Genomic DNA, 17483 nt, shown 5'->3' with positions numbered 1-17483 from the left:
TTCCCGAAGATGAAGAACAAAGGCAGGATGATGTACCCATGGCTGACAAGTGAAGTCAAAGCCAACATAAAAGCAAAAGAGATGGCATATAATATTAGCAAAAATTAGTGGGAAGGTAAAGGATTGGAAGCTTTCAAAAACTAACAGAAGCTAACTAAAAAGCTATAAAGAGAGAAAAGATGAAATATGAAGATTAAGCTAGCCAATAGTATAAAAGAGGATATGAGAAGTATTTTTCAGATTTATAAAGAGTAAAACATAGACAAGATTCGATATTGGACCACTGGAAAATTATGCTGGAGAGGTAGTAATCAGAGTCAAAGAAATGGTGGACAAACTTAATGAGTACTTTGCATCGGTCTTCACTGTGGGAGACACTAGCAGAATGCCATAAATGTAAGAGTGTTAGGGGGAAGAAGTAAGTGTCATTGCCATTAATAAGGAGAGGGTGCTTGGGACGATCACCTGAGCCAGATAAGCTGGGAAGCTTATGATAAAATAGCTCAAAGTCAGTATGGCTTCCTTGAGGGAAAATCTTACCTGACAAAATCTGTTGGAATTCTTTGAGGAAATAACAGACAGGATAGACAAAGGAGAGTCAGTGGATTTTGCGTATTTGGATTTTCTGAAGGACTGCGACAAAGGCAAATGCAATATTAACATCACTTCGAGAGTACTGGAATATAAGAGCAAGGATGTAATGCTCAAGCTTCATAAGGAATTGGTCAGACCTCACTTGCAGTATCGGAAGCAGTTTTGTACCCAATATCCAAAAAATATGTGTTGGCATTGCAGAGGATCCAGAGGAGATTCGCAAGAATGATTCTGGAATGGAAGGTTTAACATTTGAAGAACATTTCATGTGTCTGCGCTTGTACTGGCTGGAATTTAAAACAATGAGGCTGAAAACCTCATTGAATGCTATTGAATATTGCACAGGAGAAATTCTGCAGATGCTAGAAATCAAAGGCAACATATACAAAATGCTGGAGGAACTCAGAAAGCCAGGCAGTATCTGTGTAAAAGAGTAAATAGTCAACGTTTCAGGCCGAGACCCTTCTTCAGGACTGGAAGGGAAAGGGGAAGATGCCAGAATAAAAAGGGGGAGGGAAGGAGGATCTGGAGGTGTACATGGTTGAAGAGTCAGAGGGCAGCAGAGATCACAGAGGGGGAGCAGTGTGAGAGGGTCTCCCTGAACTCCTGAAGGAAAGTTACAAACTCCTTCAGAGAAAGCTTCCCTCGAGAAGAACTCACAGTGGAGCAGCAAATCATCAACACAAGAAATTCTGCAGATGCTGGAGATTCAAAGCAACACACATACGATGCTGGAGGAACTCAATAGGTCAGGCCTATTGAATGGACTAGCTTGAGTGGGTATGGGGAGGATGTTTCCTATAGTGGGCGAGTCTGGGACCGGGGCACAGTCTCAGAAAAGAGGGATAACCATTTAGAATAGAAATGAGGAAGAATTTTTTTAACAGTAGTGAATCTGTGGAATTAATTGCCACAGGCGGCTGTGGAGGCCAATTCATTGAGTATATTTAAAGCAAAGGTTGGTCATTTCTTGCTTAGTTGGTGTGTCAAAGACTACAGAGAGAAGGAAGGAGAATGGGATGGAGAGGGATAATAAGTCAGCCATGATGAAATGGCAAAGTAGACCCGATGGGCCATATGGCTGAATTCTGCTCCTATGTCTAATGGCCTTACAGCAGGGTAGAAGTTCCACTTAAGCCTGGTAATGTGTGTTTTCAGGGCTCTGCATTTTCTGCCCAGTGGAAGAGAAGAGAATTGAGAATAACCAGAGTGGTTGGAGTCATTGATAATGCTCCAATAATTTGATCGAGGCACGACTGCACAGGCGCATGGACATCAGCAAGTTAGATCGGCGGGAAGAATTTAAAAGGAGTGCATTTTTTCTTCAGCGGTTTGATCGAGGTACGACTGCAGAGGTGTATGGACGTCAGTGAGTTTGATCAGCGGGAAGAATTTAAAAAGAAAACAGCTTTATAGAGCGGGTGACAGAGTAGAGGGAGTCAGAGTAGGAGGGCTTTGGTTCAACGGGGCTTCAGCGATAACAGGTCGAGTCGAGGTAAGTTACTTGTGGGAGTATGTCTGCGAGGCCGGTGTTCTGTACTGGGTGTCGAACGTGGGATGTCCGAGAGACTCCCAGCTTCCCGGACGGCCACATCAGCACCAGGTGCATCGAGCTGCAGCTCCTTAAGGACCAGGTTTGGGAACTGGAGACACAACTCAATGACCTTCATCTGGTCAGGGAAAATGAGGAGGTGATGGAGAGGAGCTATAGGCAAATAGTCACACCAGGGCCTCGGGAGATGGATAAGTGGATAACAGTCAGGAGAGGGAAGGGCAAAAGGCAGATACTAGAGAGTACCCTTGTGTGTACCCCTTAACAATAAGTACTCCTGTTTCACCACTCTCCACGTAAAAAACTTACCCCTGACATCTCCTCTGTACCTACTTCCAAGCACCTTCAAACTATGCCCTCCCACGTTAGCCATTTCAGCCCTGGGAAAAAGCCTCTGACCATCCACACGATCAATGCCTCTCATCATCTTATACACCTCTATCAGGTCACCTCTCATCCTCCGCCGCTCCAAAGAGAAAGGGCTGAGTTCAGTCAACCTATTCTCATAAGGCATGCTCCCCAATCCAGGCAACAATCCAGGAGGTCAGAGATAAGTTTTTATTTCACACAGAGAGCAGCAGTGCATGGAACATCCTACCAAGTGTGGTTGTAGAGGTAGATATTTATGGGTATTTAAGAAACTCAAAGGCTGGCACAGGCATGATAGAAAAATAAAGAGTTATGTAGGAAGGAATGGTTGGGTTGATCTTAGAGTAGGTTGCAAGCTCTGCACAAAATCGTGGGCCAAAGGGCCAGTACTGCGTTGTAGCGTTCTGTGCTCTGTGTTCTATGTTCTAAATGTAAACTGAAAAATAAAGTAATGATATTGTGTCATCTTGGTTGAGTTAATAACTCCTGAATCAAATGAAACACATGATCCAGAGTGACGTTCAGTGTAATTATAAGGGAGTGCTGCATTGTCCGATGTGACGTCCTTTGGATCATAAATTAAAACTGCCAGATTTTAACATTGCAATGGTATTAATAGAAAAGCAGCTCCAAGGTTCCCTTGTCAATGTTCCTCTCTAATCAAAGTGATCTAAAGTATATTAAATAGCATTCATCTCAATTGCTGCTTGTGCCATCTTTATAACATTTTGCCCACACTACCAAAATTAGTTCATTAGATATTAAGTGTTTGGAATATCCTGAGGATACAATAAAGAACCTGTCTAAATGCAGCTTTCTTCATTCTAAGATAATTTTGCGATTCATATACAACTCAACAAGGGTTCATCCATCAAAAGAAGCAATTTAACTAAAAATATTTAGCACCTAATAGATGATTGGTTGTTAACCCTGCATGAACTGGTGAGTAATAATCCATAGATGTTCTCACACTTGTAGACAGCTCCTGTCTGTGTTGCATAACAATCAGGAACGAAATGTGTCTTGTACAAACACGCAGTAGCTAATTTTGGACACTGCCAGGTTACTTTCTCATTGCTTTCCTCGCTATTTTTCTTTTTTATGCAATGGCACAAGAGGTTTTTCACTCTATTCTATTTTGTTAAATGCAAATTGACTTAATATTCATGTTTGTCACACTTGATTCAGTCGGGAGACAAAGCTCTACCTTCAGAGAAAGTGTAGCAGAGATTAAAACAAAATGAGCAGGCAACATCCTTTCAACTCTTAGTTCATTCATTATTTATTATACCATCATTCATTCTTTTAACTAAATTTGCAGGTTGGTTTTCAGGAGCTTGTCTGAACTGCAGAGAAAGAGAAAGCAGTTTTGTGTAATTTAATGTTACACTCTATACACTATTACCCAATGTTAACATTACTCCCACCACTTTTAGGACAGAACAGTACAGCACTGAAACAAATCTTTCAGACTACAATACTGTACTGAACTAATTAAGTCAATGACCCTTAATCTCTTCTGTCTGCACATGGTATTTTTTAATTGTGTCTTACACTGATAGTGCTATCTCATACAATTTAACCACTACTGTACCCACAGACCTCACTGACTACCTGGTTTATCTGGAAATGATGATCTTTTTCTATTATTCTATTATGAAGAGTTGATGAATATAGACAGCTGTGAATCCTTCTCCACCAGCAACCATCACTGAATCAAGAACTAGAAGGCACAGGTTTAAGGACAGAGATTTGAGGGATGACTTCTTCCAAGCAGAAGGTGGTCAGTAATGGAAGGAGCCGGCCGAGGAAGTAGTTAAGGCAGGTATATTAACAATGTTTAATAGGTATTTGGACAAGTACATCGATATGAAAGGTTTAGAGGGAAATGGGCCAAACACAGGCAAACGGGACTAGCTTAGATAGGAATCTTGGTCAGCATGGACCTGTCTGTCCAGAGGGCCTATTTCCATTCTGCTTGAGTCTGTGGAAAACTCTTCAGATAAAGTCCTATATTCTGTATTATATCTTCCCCGTGTTTCCACCATGTTGTTTCAGAATCATTTATGGTGAATGGCCTGTTCTCTGCAGTAAAGTGGTGGAGATGAATATGGTCAATGACTAGATCAAACTCAGCAATGTTCCCTCTAATTTGTAATGACCAATGTGTGCAAAAATCTCATGCTGTGCAATTTTTTGCCCAGTGACAACAACATGTGCGCACTGAATAATTTATTTAATAAAAACAGCATAAATAAGCCATTAATAATCTTCAGACAAATCATCACAAACTCCACATTGTCAATACCATCCGCATCAGAAAGCAGAAGAAGAAATCTGATTGTGTACGATATGCCAACATACCAACAAGGTAGAGGGTGACAACCTTTTGTGCGCAGTTTAAATTCCTTTTGTGTGCTAGTAGCAAAAGATATGTGTGCATGTGCAGAAGCGCTCACCTTAGAGGGAATATTGAAGCTCAGTGTTGGAAGTGGATACATTGAGCCGCTTCATAATTGAGAAAAACTAAAGTCAAACTGGATCACTTATTTTGCAGAGCACGGCGAATCTTTGTATTTGCACAAATGAATTTTGTTGAAAACCTTATTTCCAAATAAGTCAGGAAATTTGGTCCAGGTGATCAGTGTATTTTATACACAGAAGATGGCAGGTGTGAACTGTGGCACTAACCACCTTGCCATGCAAAATTATTTTTGTGCATTCCTGGCCCACGAACAGACTCAGATAGAGAGTTAAGGTCTGCTTTAGGAATAGTTAAAGGAGGATACCCTTTCTCTGTTCTGCTGCTGACGAATCCAAGGTATCAATCCTCTGGCAGATCTGTCCTCTGAGGATATTGATGACATTGACTCACAACCTATCTCGAGGTAGGTGCATGGTACGTACTGCCAGGGGTGATGGTAGAGACAGACACATTAGGGAAATTTATGAGATTCTTTGAGGGGCACGTGGATGAACGAGAAATGGAGGACAATGTGGAAGAGAAGGGCTAGTTTGATCTTACAGCGGGTTAAAAGGTCGACATAACATCATGGGATGAAGGGCCTGCACTGTTCCATGCCTAACCTATCTCCTGGATCTATAATAAGTGATCTACCGGGTTTCCTCTGCTAATTCCACAGCAGAAGGAAAAACATTTGGGTGTTTAGGATTTTAAGGTCTGTTTCATCACTCACCACACCTTAAATCTACTGCATAATAGAATCTGTCTGGTGAGAAGGGATAATCCTTAAACAAGACTGGACCAGGCTTCCATACAATGTAACTTTGTCTTCTGGGCACAGGAAAAATGTGTGTATTGGATGGGTTCTACGATTTTGAGAAATAGGTTTTTGTAGAGTGTGCATAACATGACACCAACTGGTTTAAATTGATTCAACAATAATGAGTAGCAGCTAACTTTGAGTAACAAGCAGAAATTCTACAACAAAAGAGGAACTGCTGGATGAACTCACTGGGTCAGGTAGCATCCGTGGAGGAAAATGGATAGTTCATGTTTCAGGTTGAGACTTATCAGCAGAACTGATAGAATAGAGGGAAGATAGAAAGTGAAGAGAGGTGAGGGGGAGAGGTGGACCAAGAGATGGTAAGTGACAGGTGGATCTGAGTGAGGAAGGGCTGATCGGCTAATGGCGCTAGATGGGTTAAGGGAACAGTGAAAATATTGGCTAAAACTAGGAGGCGGTGAGTGCAGGTAACAAGGAGCTGCAAATTATGGAAAATGATCAGAAGGGAAAGAGAAAAGAACTTCTCACCCAGATCCACCTATCAATTCCCAGCTCTGGCCCTACACCTATCCCTCCCCAACCTCTTCAAATTCCACCTCCCTCTACCCTTTCAGTCAAGATGAAGGATCTCAAGTTAAAGCATCGACTGTCCCCCTCACTGCCAAGCCTGTTGTACCCCACCAGCAGTACTTTATTTTTACTATCTACAGATGCCAGTATCTGCATCCTCTTGTGTCTTCAGAAAAGGCTGCAGGTTGGGTCAAATCTGGTAGATCTGGTCCATGTTTGAAGTGGCTTGGAGAATAGAATACGCAAAAGGAGAAGAAACGCTTGACCCAAATTATGATTAAAATGTAGAACTTGCTATTATGCAGATTGAATCAGGTGACTAGTATGACAGTGGCAGTGACCGCAGTCAATTCCTGCCGTTGTCTGTAAACAATTTGTACATTCTCTCCGTGTCTACATTGGTTTCCTACAGGAATTCCAGTTTCCTCCCACATTCCAAAGACATATGGGTTAGTAGGATAATTGGTCAGAAGGCTCTAATTGGGCAGCATGGGCTCATTGGGCCAGAAGGGCCTTTTACCGTGCTGGTAAATAAAAAATTAAAAGAAAGAAGAAGATACAATTTACTAATACAAGGCAAGATGAAAGTCATGTGGAACTTAAACAGGAAAACACACAGTTGGATCAAATGATCCACTAAATGATTCATGCAACATTTTTTATCCTCCATCACGAATACAGTATTAGCTGGTGACTTGACTCAACTCAAACTGATTTTATTTATTGATTTATGTATTTTATTTCGAGGTACAGTACGGAACAGGTCATTTTGGCCCACCAAGCCGTGCCGCACAACAACCCACCTATTTAACCCTTGCCTAGTCACACCGACTGGGCCACGTTCATCGCATGTCAGACGGGAGGATCCCGAAAGACCTGCTGTACGGGGAACTGGCCTCTGGCAAGACAGCACAAGGGTGGCCCCATCTTCGTTTCAAGGACGTTTGCAAGAGAGACATGAAGACACTGAAAATGAACGTCAGGAGGTGGGAGGACATCACAAGCAATTGCTCTCACTGGAGGCTGGAACTACGCAGAGGTCTAAAAAGAGGAGAAGAGAAGCTGAGGCTTGCTGCTGAAGAAAAGTGCACTCGTCAGAAAAACAGCACCAAGACAACACTGGAGGACAGTACCTTCAAGTGCAGTCGATGCAGCCGAGACTGTCACTCCCGTGTGGGACTCTACAGCCACAACAGACGCTGCTCTAACACAGACTGAAGCAAGACTTTCCAGGCGCAGATCCATGATCTCGTGAGACTAATGGATGCCACCACCACCAGTCACAGGACAACTTACAGCAAGCAATTAATCTATTAAGTGGTACGTCATTGGACTGTGCAAGGAAAGCAGAGCACCGAGGGAAACTCACCTGCACACAGGAAGATTGCACAAACCCCTTACAGAGGATGCCGGAATTGAACTCCGACATCCCGAGCTGCAAAAACTTTGCATTAACCGCTGCAATACCGTGGAGTCTAACAAATGCAAGAACAGCCAAGGGATGGTTTCACACCTCCTGTCTGCTGTGGAAAATCAGACTCCACTTTTGGCTCCCAAGTCATATAGCAGCTTCTAAGTTAAAGTACAGTTTAAATAATTTTGCATCCATACAAAAAGAGTAACACAATTATAACAACGTAGTGGAGTTAATTTTTCCACAAAAGGTGAATTTCCAAGGACAGTTTGTCTTGTGGCAGGTCATATGATTGAGTCATTCATGCCCTTAAATCTGTGGGCCTGAAACCCCAAAACATCCAGGTCTATGACTGAAAATTTGAAAGAACAAGTCAGAACATTTTATTCCATAATCTATTGGCTTTCTCTCTAAATATTCACACTTCATTAAAGCCTAGAAGGTGGTTACAATGTAGACTTCCCCTGTTTTCCAGAAACCATTATTTATTCTCTATATGATTATACCATCCATGTCAGTCCAGACCAGGTTATTTAGATAAAAAATAGTTTGCATCTTAACAAACCTAGTACTTTTAACATCACAATTGCAATGCATGGTTACTTGAGTTACTGTCACCATCCTGTCCACTTGAACCAGATTGGCCATTCTCCTCTGACCTCTGTCATTAACAGGGCATTTTCACCAACAGAGCACCTTTCTCTGTAAACTCCAGAGACTGTTGTGTGTGAGATCAGCAGTTTCTGAGATACTGAAACTACCCTGTCCTGCACCAACAAACATTCCACAGACAAAGCCACTTAGACCACATTTCTTCCCCATTCTGATATTTGGTCTGAACAACAACCAAACCTCTTGACCATGCCTGCATGCTCTTATGCAGCCACAAGATTGCCTGATTAGGTATTTGCATTAACAAGCAGGTGTACCAAATAAAATGATTGTAATAATTACTTATCTATAGAGCACTTTTCATACAAACAATGTACAGTACTGTGCAAAAATCTTAGGTACATACATATAGCAAGAGTCTGAAATATTTGTTCAGGGAATGAATATTTTTACGCATTGCACTGTACTGCTACCGCAAAAAAAAAATCATGGCATATGTGAGTGACAATAAACCTGATTCTGATATGGGCCTCTATTGTGTACTGAGAGTGGGGAGGGGGCAGGGAGAGGGAAATCATGGTGGGAAAAGAGGAAGAGAGAGGGGAGGGAGTAGAATGCAACAGAGATACATTCAGTAATGATCAATAAACCAATTATTTGGAATCAAATGACCTTGCCTGGTGTCTCAGGGGTGAGGCTCTCTGCATCCGTGCCAACACCCCACCCCCAGGACTCCTCCACTGCCACCTGACCCATACCCCTTCCAGGATGCTTCACCCTCACCATCCCTAACATCCTTTGCTCCCGCTAGGTTTACAAAGTTGTTCTCTGCTCCACGTTAACATAGAGAACATAGAACATTGAACATAGAATAGTACAGCACAGTACAGGCCCTTCGGCCCACATTGTTGTGCCGACCCTCAAATCCTGCCTTCCATATAACCCCCCACCTTAAATTCCTCCGTATACCTGTCTAGTAGTCTCTTAAACTTCACTAGTGTATCTGCCTCCACCACTGACTCAGGCAGTGCATTCCATACACCAACCACTCTCTGAGTAAAAAACCTTCCTCTAATATCCCCCTTGAACTTCCCACCCCTTACCTTAAAGCCATGTCCCCTTGTATTGAGCAGTGGTGCCCTGGGGAAGAGGTGCTGGCTATCCACTCTATTTATTCCTCTTAATATCTTGTACACCTCTATCATGTCAAAAAACACAGTATTGTGCAAAAGTCTGGGGCACCCCAACTATATATAGGCTTTTGCACAGTATTGTAGTTCAAAGTGCTTTACAATGGGATAAAGTGCAAACATAAAATTAAAAGACAAAAAATGTTAATTAGAAGAAAGGTTAAATAAATATATTTTGAGCTGGTGGTGTCAACTGAGGCTGCATTACTTAGGTATTGAATTCCAGAGTTTCGGAGCGTAGCTTAAAAAGAAAGTGTGCTGCCCATTTTCTATCGAGGGAAATTGTTTAAATTCAAGAGATGAGCAGAAAATGACCTGAGAGCTCAAGTAGAATTATAAAATTCTGTGATGTACTCTGGTCCCAACGACTGAGAGCTTGAAAAACCTGAGAGAGAAATTAAAATTAATTCTAAAATATACAAGAAGGCAATGCAGAGTAGTTGGGATAGGAGTGATATTTCTTAAGTTTAGAACTGCCGCTCTGGTTACATTATCTTTATGAGAGATTTAAAACTCAAATCTGAATCAGGATAACCCCAAGGCTTGTTATTTCTGATTTTACAAGGAGAGCAAAGTGGCCACTGAATTTATATTTTAATTACCTTTATAACTTGATATAACACAGTGAAGCACCCTTGATCTCAGTGGTCAGTTAGACTGGGGATAACCCTAAATATTCAAAACAGGAAGCTTATTCACCCAAAAAAGAGTTATCAGTGTAGAAACTGAAACGAGTAGTAACTAGGTCTACTTCCTGTCTTTCAGATTCAATCCTCTTTTTCCCTTTGTAATCAAATTAAACTATTACACTGGTGTTTACCTTTCTAATCTTAATTATATTTTAAAGATTTCCTAAGGCTATGCAAAAGTAACATTTAAATATTCTCTGCAACATACACTACATGACTGAGGCTTTTAAACATATTGTATCATGAATATTTGGGAATGAAGCTCAAATGTCAAACATATCATTTTTAAGTAGAATCTCTTGTTAAAACTTTGTTGTAGAGATAGTTAATAAAAACAGCAGGAAAGCAGATGCATAGAACTGAAGATTTTCCAAATGCTGACTGTTCTTAGGCCAATAACTTGCCATGAGGGGATAATATATTTTAAATGCTGACAGTGTTAAAATATCCTGCTATATCAAACAGACTTTGAATTTAAAGTTTCACTTTGTTCATGAGCTTGTACAGAAATAATACTTACGCCAACAGTTTTGTTTTAAATCTGGTGGGTTTCAATACAAAGGCATAAGGGGGATGGTTTACAAAGAACAAGTCCCAGTACACTTTGCAAATGACTAATCTCACTGACAATTAGCACAAAATTCTTACATCTGAGCGCAATCAATCTGTTTGATTCATTAATCATGTTTATAAGTCATGATCCACCCCCAGCACAGAGTCATGCTAACTATTACTAATAGGTCTATGCCGGGGGTTTCCAAACTGGGGAACACGGACTACTCAGTTAATGCTGGGGGTCTATAGCATTAAAAAAGTTTTGGAACACCTAGACTATGCTTTTCCAGATGCAAGCAGATCCTATTCCTATGAATCTTTGACAATTACTTCCCAAACACTGCTGAAAGGCTCACTGGCCTATAATTGTCTCTATTTAACTTGTATGAGTTAAATTGCATCAGCCATTCCCTTGTCCACTTTCTCCAGTTGATTGAAGTCCTATTGAGCCTTCTTCATCATTCACTGTACCGCTGACTTTGGTGTCATCTGCAAACTTAATCACAGATCAGCAAGTTGCTGGGTGGTCTGCTTCTGGTCTTTGATCCCAACAAATTGGAAAGATCATAATGGCTCCCAATATCTATTTCTCCCATTTTATCATGACAAAACAATCCAATCCCTTGCCCTGACATGACTAAAGAGAAGGTGGTAGGAAAGTGAAAAGTTACGCCATCTGAGGTTTATCGCGCTCACTTATCTATTCTGCTGTTGTTATTTCCTGTACAATCATTTCATTTGTCATCCAAAATGAAAAAAAAACATCAGAATCCAAGTGAACAGGCACAATTACCAGGTTCTCTTGATTCTACAAGCCTATGAAAGCCATATTGAGCACGATCTCAATTTAGAGTCGTTTGGTACCTTCAGGACAAAAGCATCTAATGTTTTTATGACAGTAATAACATGTTGGTTGTCATAATAAATCTTACAGGTCCTATAAAAAGGAAATGGTTATGAATGCATAAGTCTTAGCTCATGAACATAACACCAGATTTTTTTAAAAAATAATTGCAATGTTATTCAATACTGTCTTACATTTTAAATATGACAACTGTTTTGGATGTATACAAAAATATAAACATTTTAATTTTATCCTGTGAAGAGAGGGCATCAATGCAAGAGATGCAATTGTTAGTGATACAGCATTATAATTATAAAAAGTATATGGTTCCCAAATAAAACCTTTTACTTTTATATAAAAGATCTAAATACATATGCAAATTTTAAGCCAATAGGGGCCTCCAGGAATTGTTTTCTATTATATAATGAATCTATCATCTCTTGATAATCTACAACTGGTAAAAACTGTAGCGCTGCAGAATCCATCATAGAATGCTACATACCTTCAGGCCCTGTCAGCTTTACTTTTCAGACATAATAAATTTGCAAAACTACAATATGAACGAAACTTGAAAACAGATGTCTTAACAAATGTCCAAGTGGCTAAAACATTGGACTTAAAGATTCAATGAATTGTTTCATACAGGCTTACACGTTACTCCTGGCTATCACTGAAATCATCCATTGTCCTATTTTTTTTAACACAGTTCATTCTTTCATTATGTGCTACGTCATATGATGTAGGCGATCATGGTCCTTCCATGACCTTGACTGCTTTTGGCAAGTTTTATACAGAGGTGGTTTGCCATTGTCTTCTTCTGGGCAGTGTCTTTACAAGACTGGTGACCCCAGCCATCGTCAGTACCCGTCAGAGATTGTCTGCCCAGCATTAGCGGTCATGTAACCAGGATTTGTGATATGCTGATATGCACCAACTGCTCAAATCACCATCCACCACCTGCTCCCATGGATTCATGTGACCCTGGTTGGGTGGGGGTGGTGCTAAGCAGGTGCTACACCTTGCCCAAGTCCAACCTGCAGGTAGGTGGAGGGAAGGAGAGCCTTACACCTCCATTGGTAGAGACGTATCTCCACCCCACCACCCTTTTAACATAGTGGAGCTGTTATTAAGGCCGCTGCCTCACAGCACCAGGGACATGGGTTCACTCCTGACCTTGGATGATGCCTTTATGGAGCTTTCGTGTCGTCTCTGTGATTGCAGATTCTGACTGGGAATTTTCTTGTCTCACACATCCCAAAGATGTGCAGGTTGGTGGTTAACGTGCCACTGTAAATTGCCCATGGTGTGTTGGTGAGTGGTATAATTTGGGGAGAGCTGTTAAGAATAGGACAGTATTTTTTTTAATGGGATTAATGTAGGAAGATAAGTGATTGGTGTTTGGTGCAGCATTGCTATGCCAAAGATCCAGTTTCAGTATTGTACCTTTTTATGGCTCTAATGCTCTATGAAAACCATCTGGTCTGTATGAGAGATTAATATTTTGCAGGAGGTGAACATAGAGTACTAGAGCACAGAAACAAACCCTTGGCTCATCTAATCTGTGACAAACTATTGTTCTGCCTAGTCCTATCAACCTGTATCTGGACCACAGCCCTCCATAGCTATAACATCCATGTCCTAAATTTAGAAGTATTGTGCTGACCATTGTTGAGATATTGTGAGATTTGAACTCACATCTCTCGATCAATTGTCCAAACAACTGGATGTTAGACCAGTAACTTGATCAGTATGCTAACAAATATTCTTCAATTTTCTGCTCAAATTATTTTGCAGTAAGATTTGGGGAAGTTTGAGCTGGTGACTGAATAGTAGGGTCACGGGAGCATCAGTGACTTAATGAATGAGAGGGCTTTATCTTGTAACCGTTTAAAGCATAAAGAACCAGTGAAATTGGAGTAAGGAGTAGAATGAGTTAATGCTGAATTAAGCAGGGAGAAAGAGGCAAAAAAGGAAAGAAACAGAAGCTATACAAGTATTATAGAAGTTCTAAACTGCATTGTTTGCTTATTTCTTCAGCCGAGCTGCTTGTCAGAAGCATCCATCTTATTACTGAGTCATGAAATACAACTCTATCTTCCTGTGGCAATTTTAATTCACTTTTATAGAACAAGTCAACATTTTTTGAAGTGAATGGTGTCAGCATCACAAAGATTCTTCTTTTGCAGGGTGGAATAGCACAAACTGTCCAACGGTTTATGGTCAATCATCATTCATTGCATCCCTTCTTTGCCAAAACTAATTGGGAAACTATTTCAATAGACTAAAAAACATAACATATTTTGTCAGCAACTTCAGGTACAATATACACTCAGTGGACACTTTATTAGGTACAATTATTAATAGGTGCAAGCATCTAATCAGCCAATCATGTGGCAGCAACTCAATGCATAAAAGCTTGCAGACATGATCAAGAGATTCATTTGTTCTTGAGACCAAACATCAGAATGGGGATGAAACGTGATCTAAGTGACTTTGCCCATGGAATGATTGTTGGTGCCAGACAGGGAGGTTTGAAACTGCTGACCTCCTGGGACTTTCACACACAACAGTCTCTAGAATTTACAGTAAATGAAGCAAAAAACAAAAAACATCCAGTGAGCAGCAGTAAAAGCACTTTGTTAATGAGAAAGATCGGAGAAGACTGGCCACACTGGTTCAAGCTGACAGGAGGGCAACAGTAACTGGAATAACCATGTGTTACAACAGTGGTGTGCAGAATAGTATGTTGATCCTTGAAGAGGGTGGGCTACAGTAGTACAAGACCATAAACATACCTCCTGTACCTAATAAAGTGGCCGCTGAATTTAAATTTTGACTTATTTTCTCATATTTAGACTCAAGCCCATCTAAGATAACCCTATCTAAAGTTACTGAGTTGTCAAAGTTCTTCTTTAATTTGCACTCCATCAATCCAAAAAATGATGAACAGTACCTGCAGATAAAGTTGATGCCTCAATCACTAACGAGCTCAGAACAAAACATTGTCTATGTCCATCATGTCAGGCACAAACAAAACAAATTTGTGTCCCACACAAGGGAAAAGCAAGATGAAACTCACTAAAAAGATGGTGTCGAACTCCTTCAGTTTGATTTCCAAATTCAATAAAAAAGTGAAGCCTGATTTATAGCGTTCTGAATGGTTGCTTCACGTGTCTTCCAAGTCTGTCTACTGTTAATATACATGATTTGTAAAACAGTTAGGAACTCAACAGACATATCCCTAGGTGCACGCAGCAAGAAGACATAAATTTCCAGCTAGACAAGACAAGAGCAGGCAACACCAGTACAGGTTGGGCTCCAAACTGCATTACCCATTACCGACTATAGCGCAGTTTAAATAAAAAGGATTGAAAAGTCCACCTCAATGTGCAATGTCCAAAGTATGAATACCGACATTCAACTGACTTTTTAATGATTCATCACATTCCCTGTTAAAGTTCAAAGTTCAAAGTAAATTGATTATCAAAGTACGTATCTGTCGCCATATACTATGCCGAGATTCATTTTCTTGCAGGCATACACAGTAGAAAAAAGAAATAGAATAGAATCAATGAAAACATTGACAAATAACCAATGCACTAAAGAAGACAAACAGTGCAAATATTAAATAAATAAATAATGCTGAGAAGGAGTTATAGGGTCCTTGAAGGTGAGGCCAATGGTTGTGGTCAATGAACAGCTCAGTGTTGAGTTGAGTGAAGTGCCCACGATCGTGATGGTTGTGGAGCAATAACTGTCCCTGAACCTGGTGGTGTGAGTCCCGGGGCTCCTGTACCACTTTCCCAATAGCAGCGGCGGGAAGTGAGCACAGCCTGGATAGTGGGGGTCCTTGGTGATGGATGCTGTTTTCATGCGACAGTATTTCATGTAGATGTAATCAATGGTGTTTTATTTTGATAACAAATAAAGGAATTGAAGACCCAAAAAAGAATTTGCTGTCCTGAGTGTGTATTTTTCCCAGGCCTCAAAATTTGGTACCAGGAGTGGGGTAATTCCAAGCCAATTTAGAGAGTTTTTGATTTTTGTATGCAGTGCAATATACAATACATAATATGGTACTGGTGAAGAACAAGACAGCAGTTCTCATGGTACAGAAGAAGAGCCTGTTGCCAAGCTGAGACTGTGGAAGGGCCTTAAGACTGGGCTGGGACATCCAGGACTGATGCCAAGACGTAGAACTGTGACGGTGATCCAGAGCAACTGCAGATGTGAAGTCATCGTATTTTCTGCAGGAGGCATCAGCAGCACTTTTCCAGGTTTGTTGTAGAGACTTTAAAGACTTGAGTTTTCATAATGTTACATTCAGAGGATGAACAAACTGAACCTGATTTGAATGGACAAATTAGAGAGTAGTGTAGTAGACATGAGGAAGCCGTGGCAACTATCGGTAAGTTAAGTAAAATGTCCTGTGTATATGTTCCAAGAGAATGATACATTGCTCCGATTATGGGAGATGTTGAGAAAGATGAGAGGTCTGTTGATGAATTTATTGAAGAAGTCGAATGAGTGTTTCATGCTAGAAATCAGTCTGACCAGGATCAGTATGATATTGTCATGTCACTTCTCAGGGGTGCAGCCCTAGGAGAAGCACATATGCTCAGTGACGCCAAGGAAGACCAGGCTGATAACTTGTTCACCTATCTCAGAGAGGCTCTTAGAGACAAGCATAGTGCACTCCAGCTGTCGCATAACTTCTATAGTTGCAAACAACGTGAGGCTGAAGATAAATAGAGCTTTCACATGCCCTAGCCCAAGCTCTTAACTTGCTACTGATGCTGTGGTCAATGAGAGGGTGGTGCTCAGAGATCAGTTTATAGAGGGGATCAGAGATCCTTCCCTTAGAAGGGAGCTCCACAGATTTGTGCGGAACAGCCCTGAGTCCTTGATGATAGAAGTGCGAGAGGAGGCTCATCCGTGGTTTTTAGAAATCTCCTCAGGAAGTGCAAAGACTGTAAAGTCGAAGTGTAGCATGGTGTTCAACTCTCAAAGCTCAGGAATCTAAGTCTGTCACTATAGACAATGTCCTTGAAGTAGTTGCAGAGCAGGGCAAAACCATCAGTGAGTTGATTCAAGCAGTTGAAAGACCTTGCTGTACAGAGAACTGTTGCACATGCTGCAAGCAATAGACCTAAGTTACAGCCTAGGCGCACAGTAGATGGGCAACCAGTTAATCGATGATGAGCTCATTTCACAGCGATACCATTGCATTCCACCCAGTCAGTACAATGAAATGAAAGAGCATATCTCAAATTTGCTGAAGAAGGACATAATTCAGGAGAGCAATAATGCATATGCCCCACCAGTAGTTTTGATACAAAAGACTGATGATAGCATAAGACTGTGTGTACATTATCAGAAACTGAATGTTAAGACTAAAGAGGACATGTTCCTGTTCCCGCATATTGCTGAGAGTTTTGATGCCCCGCAGGGAGTACAATTTTTCTCGATAATAGACCTCACAAGTGGTTACCATCAAGTGGTGGTAAAGTAGTGTGATAGCATAAGACTGCTTTCTCGATCCTATTTGGTCTATATGAATATCTCCGCATGACATTTGGAGTCCGCAATAGGTAGCGACTTTTCAAAGACTCATGCAGGCAACCATGAAAGATTTAGTCTTCCAAGTTATGCTGGTGCATCTGGATGATATTCTGGTGTATTCACAGGCTTTCCAGGTACACTTGGAGAGGCTTGACACTGTGCTTCAGTATCTCAAGAAAACTGGTCTGAAGGTGAAATTGAAAAAAATGTTATTTTCTGCTGTCAGAAGTCAAATTCTTAAAACACCAGATTTCAGCCAAGGGGATAGGGACAGATCCAGAGAA

Source organism: Mobula hypostoma, chromosome 4 (assembly GCF_963921235.1).
Source record: "Mobula hypostoma chromosome 4, sMobHyp1.1, whole genome shotgun sequence".
NCBI classification, from domain to species: Eukaryota; Metazoa; Chordata; class Chondrichthyes; order Myliobatiformes; family Myliobatidae; genus Mobula; species Mobula hypostoma.
Note: the sequence above shows the minus strand (reverse complement) of the source record.